Source organism: Stomoxys calcitrans, chromosome 3, assembly GCF_963082655.1.
Source record: "Stomoxys calcitrans chromosome 3, idStoCalc2.1, whole genome shotgun sequence".
Classification (NCBI taxonomy): Eukaryota; Metazoa; Arthropoda; class Insecta; order Diptera; family Muscidae; genus Stomoxys; species Stomoxys calcitrans.
The window spans coordinates 199,241,845-199,257,206 of NC_081554.1; the positions used below are offsets into that span (position 1 = coordinate 199,241,845).

At 35.5% G+C, this 15,362-nt stretch overlaps 1 protein-coding gene and 1 long non-coding RNA gene across 7 annotated transcripts in view; one reads left to right on the forward strand and one right to left on the reverse strand.

Moving 5' to 3' along the window:
- The window catches only part of LOC106082858 (rho GTPase-activating protein gacF), a 167,281-nt gene that overhangs the window by 19,505 nt on the left and 132,414 nt on the right, over positions 1-15,362 (forward strand). The gene's annotated exons all lie outside the window — the stretch shown is intronic.
- LOC106082860 (uncharacterized) overlaps positions 13,976-15,362 on the reverse strand; it is a 43,025-nt gene continuing 41,638 nt past the window's right edge. For 2 of the 5 annotated variants that reach the window (XR_009397598.1, XR_009397600.1), the window contains 3 exons: positions 14,330-14,557; positions 14,172-14,246; positions 13,976-14,102 (listed from right to left, as the gene is read on the reverse strand). This is a non-coding gene — a long non-coding RNA (uncharacterized LOC106082860). The remainder of the gene's footprint in view (positions 14,103-14,171; positions 14,247-14,329; positions 14,558-15,362) is intronic. The other 3 variants (XR_009397599.1, XR_001220563.2, XR_009397597.1) reach the window with 3 other exon arrangements.

Sequence of the window (15,362 nt, forward strand, 5' to 3'; positions counted from 1 at the left end):
CCTTAGTAAAATGTTCATGGGCAAAATTTGCAATTTTGCAGCAGATCGAGGCGCTGGGAACGCTTTTCTAATTCAGCTAATGGGAGAAATGTTGTGTCATATCCAGTTAAAGTAAGATGGCCTGGAAATAAACAATTTCGTATTTGCTCAAACGAAAAGTTGATTACCTCGCCCCTAAAACATTTACATGGACGGGGTGAATTCGTGTAAAATATAAGAAAAAATAGGTTTTGGCTGTATTTGCTTTAAAAATGGGGTTTTCATTGTTTCGTCTTCATTTTGGGATTTAGCCATACTCCACAGCTTAGAGTTTATATTTTAATTAAGGCTACAGACTGCTGCTGCAGTACATATCGTGGACTTTCCAAAACCGTAATTGTTTATATAAAATATTTGTTTTCCTGTGCGAACCTTGGTAATTTGACATATATTTAGAAAAACATTGGAATAAGGTAAAAGATGTAGAAAAACGTTTGCCATTTTTGAAAGGATGATATATATTGAGCTGAAATTTGGCACAAGGTATTGTGTTCTCTCTTCCAACCTCAGTGTCGATTATAATCCGAATCGGTTTTTAAACTGATATATCCCGTGTACAAACCGATCCTCGGATATGAAATTTGCCACAGGGATAAAATATTTGTTTTCCTGTGCGAACCTTGGTAATTTGACATATATTTAGAAAAACATTGGAATAAGGTAAAAGATGTAGAAAAACGTTTGCCATTTTTGAAAGGATGATATATATTGAGCTGAAATTTGGCACAAGGTATTGTGTTCTCTCTTCCAACCTCAGTGTCGATTATAATCCGAATCGGTTTTTAAACTGATATATCCCGTGTACAAACCGATCCTCGGATATGAAATTTGCCACAGGGACTTCTGTTCTTACTTCGAACAAATAAAGATGATATCTTTATTTGTTCGAAACGGAAATGATCATCCGTTTCAAATTTTGATCGCTGATTCATTCTTATTTTGCTTCATAGATGATTGTCCAATTATTATTTTTTGAAAAATTTTTTCTTTGAACTTATCACCTGAACCTAAAAAAGCTAAACATTTGAAGACATTAAAGACGCTCCTATTTGTAAAGCTATTTTACGTTTTTAACCACGGTTCACTGTTTTCTTGTCCCAAGGCCAATTTTCAAACTTTAGACTTTCATTTTAGATTTTTGTCTTTAATAACCAAAGTTAAAGATTTACCATTTGAAATAAAAAATCCTTAATAGGAAGGAAAATATGTTTTACTAAAGAGAATGTTTCCTTCAGAAGTTAGAAAATGAGTCATCTTTAAACTAAGTTTGTTAATCTTTGGCTCGATTCTTTAAAGTAAGGACAACATTTTTTGCAGTGTAGGAGGGGAAAACCACTGCCGATCCCGCCAGGATTCAGAGTCATAGGCGGACATGCAAATCTCTGCGCTACTGTGGCCTCTTTCTATGGGGGGGTATACCAATAAAGTGATATACCCCCATATAAACCGACTCTCAGATTTGAGCCCTTTAAAGCCACAAATTTTATCTAATTTGGCCGAAATTTGTGACAAGGACTTCTATTATGACTTCCAACCACCATGCCAAGTATAATCCGAATTGGTCTTTATACTGATATAACTTCCGTATAAACCAATCCCCGGGTTTGTCTTCATAAGCTCCTAGAGGCCTCAATTTTCTCCTGATTTGGCTGAATTTTAATTCTGCTATGATTTCCAGCCTCGGTGCTAAGTATGATCCGAATCGCTCTTTATAATGATATAGGCCACTTAAATACCGATTCCCCGATGTGACTACTTGAGACTATAGCAGCTGCAACTAATTCCCGATTTGCTTGTTGTAAAGTAATTCAAATACGAACTGAGTTAATAAAGACACATTTTTAGCGGAATTCATGGTGGTGGGTGCCCAAGATTCGGCACGGCTTTTTCATTTGTTATAGATTTTCACTAGCACATTTAATCAATCCTCCGAACTGTTTGCTGGGCTAAGGTTCTTTCAATAAAAATGGGTACGTTGGCTTCCTTCTATCAAGAGTTCATTTATTTTTCCTTCAGTCGTTTTTTGTTGGTTGGCAAGGCACAAAAAAACAGCAAGATTGGAATCCTTTAGCAAGGACTATCTCGTTTATGGCTACAAATGAAAGAATGAACGAAAAAATGGGACCGTTGGGTTTCTAACTTAAAACGTAATGATAAGCCAGGAATGAGCGAAGCTAAAACAAAACAAAAAACTTTGTCCTTTTACTCGGGGCTTTTTTTTTTTTTTGAGAGTGCTGTATAGCGTATTCCGTATTCATGGAGCCACACACACACACACATACGAACATTCAAAATGCGGATGTATCCTTGTACCTTGTCTTAATTTTCATGATAAACTTTTTTGTTGTTGTCATATTCGTTTTCGAAACAACGTGAAAATTAATGAAGTTCCAACTCGGAACGAGGAGGTACATCAATATGCCAACATACATACTCGTATGTACGAACTAATACAGAGTGGAGTGCTAAGAGGGCTAAGGGTACTCACCAAATCGAAGCTTAATGATTAAAATATAAGGCAATCGTTGCAGGGCACAAGCAAAGAACTTTGTTTTTCCATTAACTGCAAATCGTTTATTTGAGTATTGGCTTTAACTCTCTCACTTTAGGCCAATGCTATTTTCTAAAAATTTCAAGGAGATTGACTATCTACATAGATGGCATGTATGAAGTGTCGCAAACTACATTGAGTGGTAAGATTGATGTTCAAAACCGTTGCAATGTATTTCACACAATTAATCTAGAAAGTACCAAAAAGAATTTTATAACTTTTGACAGGGGAGAGTGGGATACTAATTGCATTATTCCTTCAATTCACACATTTCAAAATAGTATAGGTCTTGGACCCTCATGATCGCTATGACATTCTTTGTGGATTTGGTGGTATCTTTTTATCATTCCGAAAATCTGTCAGGAAAAATGCCATATTTTTTGAATGTACTGATAAGGAAAATCAAAATTTTCAAATTCTACTGGGCCATAGCCACCGTAGCGCAGAGATTGGCTTGTCCGTCTATGACGCTGAATGCCTGGATTCGAATCCTGGCGAGAACATCAGATCAAATTTTAAGCGCTGGTTGTCCCCTCCAAATGCTGACGACTTTTGTTAGGTATTATGCCATGAGTAGGAGCCATATAAAAACTTCTCTCCGAAAGAGGTGTTGCACTGCGTTGCGCTGTTTGGACTCAGCCATAAAAAGTTAATCACTTATCATTGCGCTTAAACTTGAATCGGACAGCTAGAAGTGTGGCCCTGTTACGCATGGCCATACTTGCATTTGCACAAGTCCATAGCCAAGGTAAGAGTTCTTAAGACTAAAACCTCTAATGAGAATCGAGTCCCAACCATTCCACTGCTAAGACTTAACTGCCCGAACAGGGGCGCTAGATATGTGTTGAATATTCACCTTGTCCTTCCACTTTAACCATGTTTATGTATTTTTGGTTTCTCTAGTCGTTTTCCTTTTCTCCCACTAGCCATCTCAAAAATTATAACAAGGTTAAATCTTAATCCTTTGAGGACGGATGGGACATATATGTCCTATTTTGTATTTTTGAAAATTGGTATTTAATCAATAGAGAACCAATGAGAGAATGGGATAAACATATATCCCCCATGTTTTTTTTCATAGAAGTAGCTATATTTTCACCACTTTACTTAGTAAATAGGATTTTAATACGAAAAACGCATCCAAAAAATCTAAATATTCCATATAGTATTTTGGTGGCAAGAATAAGAATAACATATTTTTACAAAAATACTGCATACTTTTAGGAACACTTGTACTATCTTCGATTAAGTCTCAATTATTCCTTAAAGCAAAATTGCATATATCTTTTGTTGCTTTGTACGAAAATCAAAGCATATAAACTTGAAAGGAAAATAATAAATCTCTAGTTTTGGAGGAAATTCCTTTTGTTTCCAAATTGCCCCACGAAAAAAAATCATAATTGTCAAATATATTTGCAAATCACACTTCATAAAGACGAAAAGTTTGGTGCGCGTGTATTCGTGTGTTTTGTTTTTACTTTTTTTTAATTTTTTATGTATGGGGTTGTGGAGAAAAGAAATGCTGGAATACGTTCACACACTAAAATAGCAACAGCAAAGGAGAAGAAAGGAAATAGAACAACGACGACAACGACGACGATGACGATGGCTGCGATGACGTAGCCCAAAAGAAAATAAATAATATGAGCCGCAGCAACGACGACAACAGAAACAACAACAATATAACCTGTTGAATGGCCTTCAACAATAACAGCGGCTCGAAAAAGAGGAAAAGCATGACTTCCAGCCAGACATTGCGCCAGATATTAACGCCATCAACAAGAGCAACAACCAAAACATAAACGACGAATGCCAACAACAACGACAACGACAACTAAAAAAAAGCGCACACAAAACAAGACAAATTCAACAAAAAACGGCAAAATAACACAAAACAAAGCAAGCACACGCAACGAAGTATACTTTAAAATCACATGTTTATAATCGCCCAGAAGTATGCTGTGCTCTAAAGTGAGCACACCAAGTAAGAGCAGACGAAAACGACAACGACCATGGTGATGATGATGATGATGGCTATGGTGGCAGAGTAAAACGATTGCTGGAGGGGCTCACAAAACGTGGTGGTGCAAGCACGCAGATGAATGTCAACAAGGAGAGAATGGTTAGCATTTGCTCGCAACGACAAAGCGACGACGACGATGACGATGACTACTGCGATAATGATGATAGCGATGATAATGATGATGCTGGAGACAGCGTAGTCAGTGGTAGCCAAATAGTCATTCAAAATTCTTGTCGCCGATGCTGCTGCTGCTGCTGTTGAGAATGGTGATATAGTCGGTGTTTTGAGTTGTGCTGCCATCGTTATGGGTTGGGAGTTATTCCCAACCACCATGGCCCATCTTACAAAAATGTAAAACTAACAACAAAAATCCAGTATTGTTGATTTGCCACCATGAAAAGCGAGTATCAAAGAATAATAAAGTTGAGAGATAAATCTAACAACAAGATTTTGTCATTCACAAATGCCTAGCAAATTCTTTTTTTCCTGCTTTTACTTTGACAAAAGCTTAATAACATGTTTAACGGCCTCTTAATTGACGAAACATTGTTTGCTTTATTTTTGAGTTTGTCATTTAAATATTTCAAATAAGAAAGCGAGCTAAGATCGGCCGAGCCGAAACTTAAATACCCTTCACCATGGATCGCATTTGTCAAGTTCTTAGGTCGGTATATCTTTGTAAGCAAACAAAGGATTATGTATAAGAATTGTTATGCTATTGGAGCTGTAAAAGATTAAAGACCGATTCGGGGCATACCTGATTTGGATGTTTTGGAGGCCATAGAAGAAGTCATTCTGCAAAATCTCAGCCAAAAAGGATAAGAATTGCACCCTATAAGGGCTCAAGATGTAAAGTCGGGAGATCGGTTTATATGGGAGCTATATCAGGTTATGGACCGATTCAAACCATGCTTGGCACATCTGTTAAAAGTCACAAAAACGTCACAGTACAAAATTTCAAAATGTATACAAATCGAATACGAATTGCGCTCTCCAGAGGCTCAAGAAGTAGAATCGGGAGATCGGTTTATATGGGAGCTATACCCAAACAATATAGGGCCCATTTACAATCCTTCATTAATAGAAGGATTACTGCCTATATACCTTCAACCATGTATCGCATTCGACAAGTTCTTTGAATATCTTTTTCAAATAAGGAGATCAGGACATATAGGAGGCATGTATATAAAGTTATGAGCCGATATGAACCATACTACAGCTGTTAGAAGTTCTCAGCTAAATTGGAAAATATTTGGATTTGTAGAGGCTCAAGAACACACAACGAAATTTCTTATTCTAAATAAAAAAAAAAAAAAACATTTTTTGCTAAAATAATGTTTTTGTCTGCTGTAAACGCTGACAGCAGACATGACTGCTATTACAGCAAAAAAAAAGTCTGAACTAAACTAGCAGTGATTGTCTGCTGAATATGGGAAAGCAGACATTACTGCTGTTTCAGCAAACATAGCGCTGTATTAGAAAACATTTCGCTCAGCCAAATCAGCAAACAAAATATGCAGTTTTAAGTACAAAAAATTTATACTATTTTTTATGTTTTCCTGTTACTTGTTTTGATTATTTAGGCATTTGTTTAGAAATTTTGTTAGAAAAGATGATTTTATTTTATGAAATATTGCTGTAAACAGATCCCTTGTCATATCATATGTACGACAGCGCATCCATTGGTATAAATTTCTGACATCTCCTTCATAACTAAGCAGCAGTCATTTTCAGGAAACAACAGACATTTCAGCAGTCAGACTGCTGCTCAGAAATTGCAAAACTACTGCTACAATAGCAGCAAAATTTACTACTAATATTAAGAAAACAGTGTTGGCTATTTTCAGCAAACTTTTTTTTGAGTGTACGTATTAATATCTGTTGTCATGAAACTTTTTCAATCTGCCAAAGAAGTGCAAGCGGTGGTATATTACTGGTTTACGGTATACTCATAAAAATGCGGTGTAAGTATGTATCGGCACATTCACATCCATGCTGCGTGCACTACCGCTTTTAACATCATAAACCGAGTATAGAAACACCGCATAAACACCAAACATTGACTCGAATCACAATTGCGGTGCTGCTTTGCAACGATGCAAAATTAAATCAATGACTGCAAAACGACGTTTTGTACCTTTCTATCCACTGTAGGTGGACATTGTTGTTTGTTATTTCAGAACAGTTTATATTGCTATTTTTCTTTTTTTTCACACAATAACCGCAGCATTACTTGAGCGTGGTCTGTATAATGTAATGCTATCATATGTCTTTGCCTGTTTCTGGTGGTCATGTGTCTTTTCAGTAGTCAGCCTGTTCTGAAATTGCAAATAGCAGATATACTACTGTTATAGCAATACAATTAATTAATGACAGTCAGCAGATAGTGCTGATAATAGCAGCAGACTTTTTGCTATTAGTATATTCCAAATCATCCATATTTCAACATGCAGTTGCAATAAAATCTGTTTTAGGACTTCTGGTTTCTTAGAAATCCTTTTCTACTGCAATTTGGAAATGTGAGCTTTTTTCCAATTTAACAACCAACGCTTATTACTTTTCTGAATCCTCCAGTCTATGATATATCCCAGTCTTTTATATATTTGGCGATAAAATACATGAAAATTATATTGATTTTTATATAGATGCGTCATGCAAAATTTTCCGATGTCAATAGATTCAAATATGGTGATGAAGGTTTCTTGTCATATTTTTTTAAAATACTGAGCTTTATGTACTTCTAATTTTTCTTAAAGACAATCGATGCATGAGAGAAAATTCTTATTTTGAAAATTATGCATTCCTTCGAATTTTCCACAGAACTGCAATAAAAGTTTGCCTGTCAGTATGTTGCTGTTAAGAAAGTTCATGAATGCTGCTAAGCATAGCCTTCATACTTAGATGACATATTACAATACGCACAAACAGTGTGGGAAGGAGGCAACAAAAAAAACGGAGCCTGGCATTGGTAGGCAAAGCCCCAGCATCGGTCAACAGCCTATCGCCCATATTAATGGCTCCAAACAACATGATTTGGTCAAGGAGTTCAGGTCCTGATTGCTTAAAAAGTAAATGTCTGTTCTAGCATGTAAAGTGAACTAGGGAGTGGGGTGGGATGTGTGGGTTAATGGTGGTATATATGTTTGCCTTGGAATACATAATTACAATAACCATAGAAGATTCGACTATGCATTTTTAAGGATTCATTGCTGAACTCGTATCATCAAGTCCTTAAGACACACTCATGCGAAAACGACATACATACTTATCCTCAAAAATGGATGCTTACGTCGTGAGTCTGTGGTTGTATGCGTATGTTCGTGTATGTGCATTTACGAAAATGTCTACAAGTTTTAAACAAAATGTTAATTTTCCTTTTTAAGACACTCACATGAGCAAAAGAAACTGTGCACACTACACCCCATTCTCATCAACTTTCGTGCTAAGAAACGAACGAAAGTCTCTCAAACTCATTCGGCAACTTTCGAAGAAAAAGGGTTAACTTTTCAGATTTGCCCACATTCTTAAGACATCACTCACACTCAGGCATACGCCTCAAGCTCACATGCATGCGATGAAGGGGAGTGAGCCGAAGTTCAATCTCCCGACAACAGTGCCATAGATTACTGAAGAGCACACTCAAAGAGATAAAGTCAGGGTTCGAAAATTGGTCTGGCAATCTCTGTTCATAAATACCATAATGAGATTGAATTGAATGGCATTATGTTAGGTTAGGTTAGATTGGCACTCCTTTACAGACTCACTTAGACAATTTTAAGTTGTGATACCATAGTAGCGAAAGCCAAGGCCTCTGGTAGGACTCGAACCCACGACCCTCCCAATGGCAATCCGAGCACGCTACCATGTCGGTTACCGAGGCGCCTCAATGTGGCATAATTATTGCAAATAATATCAGCAACCTAAACAGTGGTTAGATAGAAACCCTCCCTAAAGATAACTATGCAAATCACAAAATACACAGAAAAAAATAAAAGTCGGTTTCAATCACGAAATTAATGATAGAATTAATTATACACCACCACTGTGGTACAGGGTATTATAAGTTTGTGCATTTGTTTGCAGTGCTAAAAAGGAGAAGAGCTAGACCCATTGATAAGTATACCGATCGGCTGAGAATCACTTTCTGATCCGATTTGGCCATGTCCGTCTGTCCGCCTGTGAGTCCATGTATTCTTGTAATCAAAGTGCAGGTCGTATTTATTGTGCAATCGTCACGAAATTTTGCAAAAATCACTTTTTTTTTGGCGCAAGGACAAACGCAATTGATTTTGGTAAAAATCGGTTCAGATTTAGATATATAGCTCCCATATATATGTATCACCCGATTTGCACTTAAATGGCCGTAGTAAGGGCAATGTTCAACTGATCTGCACAATATTTGGCACTGATTGTTTTGTTTGTTACTGATCTTAACATATCTACAAAATTTTATTAAAATCGGTTCAGATATAGATATAGCTCCTACATATATGTATCGCCCGATTCCCACTTAAATGGTTGTTGTTACAACAATTTTCAACCGACCTGAACAAAATTTGTCACGGACTGTTTTGCTACTTATTTTAACATATCTGCGAGATTTCATCAAAATCGGAAATGATTTTGGATATAGCTCCAATATATTTGTATCGCCCGATTTAAACTTATAAGGCTGTAATAAACACAATTTGTAACCGATCTGCACAAAATTTGCCACGGATTTTTTTGTTACTGATCTTAACATATCTGCCAGATTTCACCAAAATCGGTTTCGATTTTGATGTAGCACCCATACATATTTATCGCCGGATTTGCATTTATATAGCCGTAGTAACAACAAGTTTTAAATGGTCTGTTTAAAAGTCGGTTCAGATTAAGATAAACAATAGTTCTCATTTACATATATATTGCACGAATTTATAATATCAATCATAGATTTTGAAAAAGTTGATTGAAAAATATTTCAATTAAAAAATTGCGTCTTCAATTAAAAAACGATTGAAATATTGAAATTTCCAATTAATGTTTTAATTGACCCAATTAAAAAAAAAAAGATTGAAACTTCCGAAATATTCAATTCATTTTGTAATTGAATCAATTAAAATTTTTATTGAAAATATGCAAATGTTATATAAAAAATTTTGAGAAGAATCAATATTTGAGTTTGGGTCCATGATCAATATCATGTTTGGGTCCATGATCACTTTTTAAAAAACAAAACACCTCTGGGAGTTTTTCCAAAAATGCAACGGAAAATATTGTTTCCCGAATTATAAAAGAGAGAGTAGTGGTGGCATATGGCAGCTATATCAAAACATGGACCGATATGGCCCATTTACAATCCCTAGCTTTACTCCTTCGATAGTTATAGTGCTTTCGAAAGACAGACTGTTGGACAGACGGACGGACACGGCTAGATCAACTTAGACGATCAAGAATGTATATACTTTGTTGGGTCTCAGATCAATAGTTCGATGTGTTACAAATGGAATGTAGAAATTAGTATAACCCTTCCTATGGTAGATAGAATAAAAACCAATTAAAAACGCAAAGTCAATTTTCTACCGATTTGCATGAAATTCGGTGGGGAATGTTGTATTACCAATCTGAATGCCTCTGCTAAATAACACCAAAATCGATTCAGATTTAGATATAGCTCCCATTACAGCTTTCAACCATCCGTTTCAAATTATTTTATTTTTTTACTTCATACAAGACTGCCCAATTTTAATTTTTGTTTTGAATTGTTTTTAACTTAGCATATTAACTTAAAACAAGTAAAAAGGTGTTGGAAAAATGCATACCTTATGCCCCATAGCAGCTGTATGTTCCGATTTGCACAAAATACTAATAAGTACAAGTCATTGTTCAATTATGTATAACAAAATATTGATCTTATTAGTAGCTATATCTAAAAATAAACCGATCTGAACCATATGCGACACGGATGTCGAAAAGCCTAACGTAAGGCACTATGTCAAACTTCAGTGAAATCGGATTATAAATGCGCCTTTTATGGGGCCAAGACTTTAAATCGAGATATTGGTCTATATGGCAGTTATATCCAAATCTGGACCGATTTTGGGCCAAATTTCGGAAAAACGTATAGGAGCCTAACCCAACTCACTGTCCCAAATTATGGCGAAATCGCACAATAAATGCACTTTTTATGGCCCCAAAACCTTAAATCGAGAGATCGGTTTATATGACAGCTATATCCAAATCTGGACCGATCTGGGGCCCAACACAATTCACTAACCCAAATTTCGGCTACATCGGACAATAAATGCGCCATTTATGGGCCCAAAACCATAAATCGAGAGATCGGTCTATATGGCAGCTACATCCAAATCTGGACCGATCTATGCCAAATAGAAATAGGATGTCGAAGGTCCTTACATAACTCACTGTCCCAAATTTCGGCGACATCTGACAATAAAAGCACCTTTTATAGGGCCAAAGCCTAAAATCGAGGGATCGGTCTAGATGGCAGCTATACCCAACTCTGGGTCGATCTGAGTCAAATTGAGGAAAGATGTCGAAGGTCCTAACACAACTCACAGTCCCAAATTTCAGCAAAATCGGATAATAAATGTGGCTTTTATGGGTCTAAAACCCCATAGCCCATCTTCGAACTTAACCAGCTTATGGACAAAAAAACGAATCTGTGTAAAGTTTCAGCTCAATATCTCTATTTTTAAAGACTGTAGCGTGATTTCAACGGACAGACGGACGGACATGGCTAGATCGTCCTAGATTTTTACGCTGATCAAGAATATATACACTTTATAGGGTAGGAGATGGATATTTCGATGTGTTGCAAACGGAATTACAAAATGAATATACCCCCATGCTTCGGTGGTGGGTATAAAAATGCAAGGTATGTGTTTCTCTATTTCCAAAAAAGAAATCCTCCGTTATTGGAGAAGGTTCCATCTAGGGTCCTGAAATTTTCTACATCATCTAGTTAATACCTGTGCTGTATCCATGTCTGTTTACTATGCCACTATGCACTGTGGCACATTTTGCATTAACTTCCCTTTGAATGTAATCAACAGCTCTTATGATCATGAAGGAGAAAAATCCATTCGTTATCACTAACCCTGCAATTTGTATGTTTATGTAGCAAGTGTTTTGTGCATCAAATGTTTGTAAGTGTGTCTGTATACCTTGGGTATGTGTACGCCTGCAAGTGTTTAGTTTTTAGTTTCTGCCTAAAACACATCGCAAAATGTGAGCGTATGTATATGAAATTCCATACAAATATATTCATAGCTACACTCATACATAGCTCCCTGCTGTTTTTATGTGTGACGTTTATTTGTTGCAAAAACTTGGAAATTACATTAAAGACATTTTCCCATCCAGACGTGGTAGGGTGAAGCATGGCATGATTGAAGTTTCCTTAAAGATCTCGCCCTCAAGAGTACTCCCAGCTAAGCGCCAATCCAGTCACACGCCCGGCTCATCTCATCTCAAGATGTGCCCGGGTGTGAGTTCGACCGACTGCTTCGATTCGATTAGAGTGTTAGTGGGCTCTCTAAGCATCTTGGAAAAATGTGTATTTAGTTTTCAAAATTTCTTAAAACATAAATGCAAACCATAGCCAAGGGGAGAGACGAAGTCAAAGAAGGCAACAATAATAATGAGGGTAGTTAAATGATTTGCGTGTGAGTAGCTCCTGTTCACTTTAATTATACAGAGATAAAAATGCACTTCAAGTATCGAAAGAGAAATTTTGATGCCAGCAACTATTTTATTGATCATTTTATGTACAATATGATCAAAAAGGAATCAAAAGAGCTTTGAGTTCGATCTGGTCGTCAAAATATGCATATCCCTATTAAAGATCATGGATATACAAGGATGCAAGATCTTTTATAAAATGTTCAAACTTACTTTTTGTTATTTATTTTTTAATAATGAAATTTTGCTCAAATACTTCCTATTAGTATAGGTCGGTTGGGATTGTAAATGACCCATATCAGTCCATGTTTTGATATAGGTGCCATATAAACCGATATTGGATATTGACTTCTTGAGCCACAAGCGGGTGCAATTCTTATACGATTTGGCTGAAATTTAGCATGAGTATGCTAAGTATGGTTAAAATCGGTCCAAAACCTGATATAGCTGCCATATAAACCAATCTTAAATCTTGACGTCTTGACATCTTGAGCCACAAGAGTGTGCAATGTTCATCCGATTTGACTGAAATTTTGCATGAGGTGTTTTGTTATGACTTCCAACAAATGTGCTAAATATGATTGAAATCGGTCCATAACCTGATATAGCTGTCATATAAACCGATCTTTGGTCTTGACTTCTTGAGACTCTAGAGGGCGCAATTCCCATCCGATTTGGCTGAAATTTAGCATGACGTGTTTCGTTATGACTTCCAACAACTGTGCTGCCATATGGTCTTCAACATACGTGTCAAATATTGTATATAGTCTGATGCAGCTCCCATATAAACCGTTCTCTCTATTCTACTTCTTGAGCCCCTTAAAGGCGCAATTCTTACTCGAATAGGCTGAAATTTTACGCAATGACTTCTAGTATGGTCTTCAACATTCAATTCAATTATGGTCCGTATCGTATAGCTCTAATAGCAAATTCTTCTTTTCTTTTATCCTTTGTTTGCCTAAAAAGAGATACCTGGAAAATAACTCGAGAAATGCGATCCATGTGGAGGGTATATAAGATTTGGGCCGACCAAACTTAGCTCGCTTTTACTTGTTTTTAAATATTTTATTTTTTAAGATTTCTTAGTTTTAAATTTTGATTAAATTTTAAATTCTTAACTTTACCGATTATTTTAGATAATTTGAAATTCTTTTTCGATTGCTTCGATGTGAATTAATTGATTTTTTAATTGTAATTGAGGTGAGATCACGTGAGGTGGTGTGGTGCTTCGATGTGAATTAATTAATTTTTTAATTGTAATTGAGGTGAGATCACGTGAGGTGGTGTGGTGCTAACGCGATGTCATCGAGTGTGAACATTATTTTAAAGGTTTCCTTGTTTTTAAGCTGTTTTCTAAAAATTAATAACAGATATGTTTTACATGAATAAAACTCTTTTTATTTCATTGAATTCATTCATACAATATTTTCAAAGAGATTACTCTAACAATGATCCTCTACGTCGTCTTTGTTGTAATTTCTATAAGTACTATCACATCTTATATATGTCTGAAAATAAAAGTTTGCTCAAATGTAAAATTATTTTGCATTTAAATTTATAATTAATATACAAGTCATTGTTACCAATAATAATTTGTATTGTATATATGAATAGTGTATACTAGTCTGCAAGAATTTGATATCTATAGATCTATATCTATAGAAAAAAATAAATTGCGTATAAAACATGAAAAATATTGCTTGAAAATAATTATAGTTTTTTATTTAATGATCCCTCACTTCAATACGAACAGGAAAAATTTGCGTTTCCAATATGAGTATCACTTCATTATCGGGACATGGTCTGTAAAGAGTTTTATAAACAAATTAATTATAAAGTAAATCATAATAAATACCAATATTAGCACTTTACACACAATACCAAGAGATCTAGATCCACACATGTTATATTCTGTCCTCAGCGCTGTTTTCCAAGTCCATATAATCTCTATATGATAATAAGCTATTAAATTAAGATAATATTAATAATACTTATTAATTTATACTATTTAATAACAATTTAATTCGTACAATTAAAAATATGTTCAATATATGCCTTGTTTACCAATCACATGCTGCGATACAAATGAAAATTTAATTTGTATGTCAAGAATAATTAAAGTAATTAACACCTTGTTTGAAACGTTTTTTATAGGTCAATACCATATTCTATCGCTCAAATATTGGTCTATATTTTTTCTGTGTAGAACGACGAAAATCCTATGGGGAGATCCGTATTAAGAGAAGACGAGTTTATTACTGAAAAGAAAGTAAGAAAGACCTCAGTATAGCTTCGGTATCGTAACAGGACACATGGGACTACGAGCTCACTTATGTAAAATCCGTGCAGCAAGTGATAGCATGTATAAGGCATGTGGGGAAGATGAGATGATGATGCCCCGGGGCTAACAGACACCCGCACTTAGGTGGGGACACATCACCAGACATTAAACAACTTAGGACGTGGTATGGAAAACAATTAGGGATTTTGTAAGTAGCACGGAATTCCAGATTTAGAACTTTGTACTAGATACTAAATTTAGAGCGCACAATAAGTCGATTACTAGCCTTGGTGTATGTATATAGTGGCATGTGGCGGATTAATAACCGCACCCTCTTTCCAATTTAATCTAACATAACGATAAATTTCTTATTCTATATTTAACTAAAGTCATCATCAGTAAGCTGTAATATCTATGTAATTAGGCAATAAAATCAATTAATCAAAAATAAATTACAAAATCTTTTTAATCTTTGCAAATTTTTTGTGTTTGTATTAAGGTACAAAACAAAAACTAACGGCCTAAGCCAAACACATATTGTCACTTGATTGCTTCGCCAAGTCATCGATATCAGCTGGTATAGACCATGCGCTTAAATATTACGCTCTTATTTATTCTAATTTTTCTGAATTCCCGGAAAATCCAACAAAATCATAGAAATAGCGATAAGAATATTTAATAACAGAAATTGTTTTCAAAATAATAAACTCATTAATCCCATCAGATAAGAGCCGTAATGCAATGAAAATATTTTTTTCAATAGCTTTTCGGAATAACAGTGA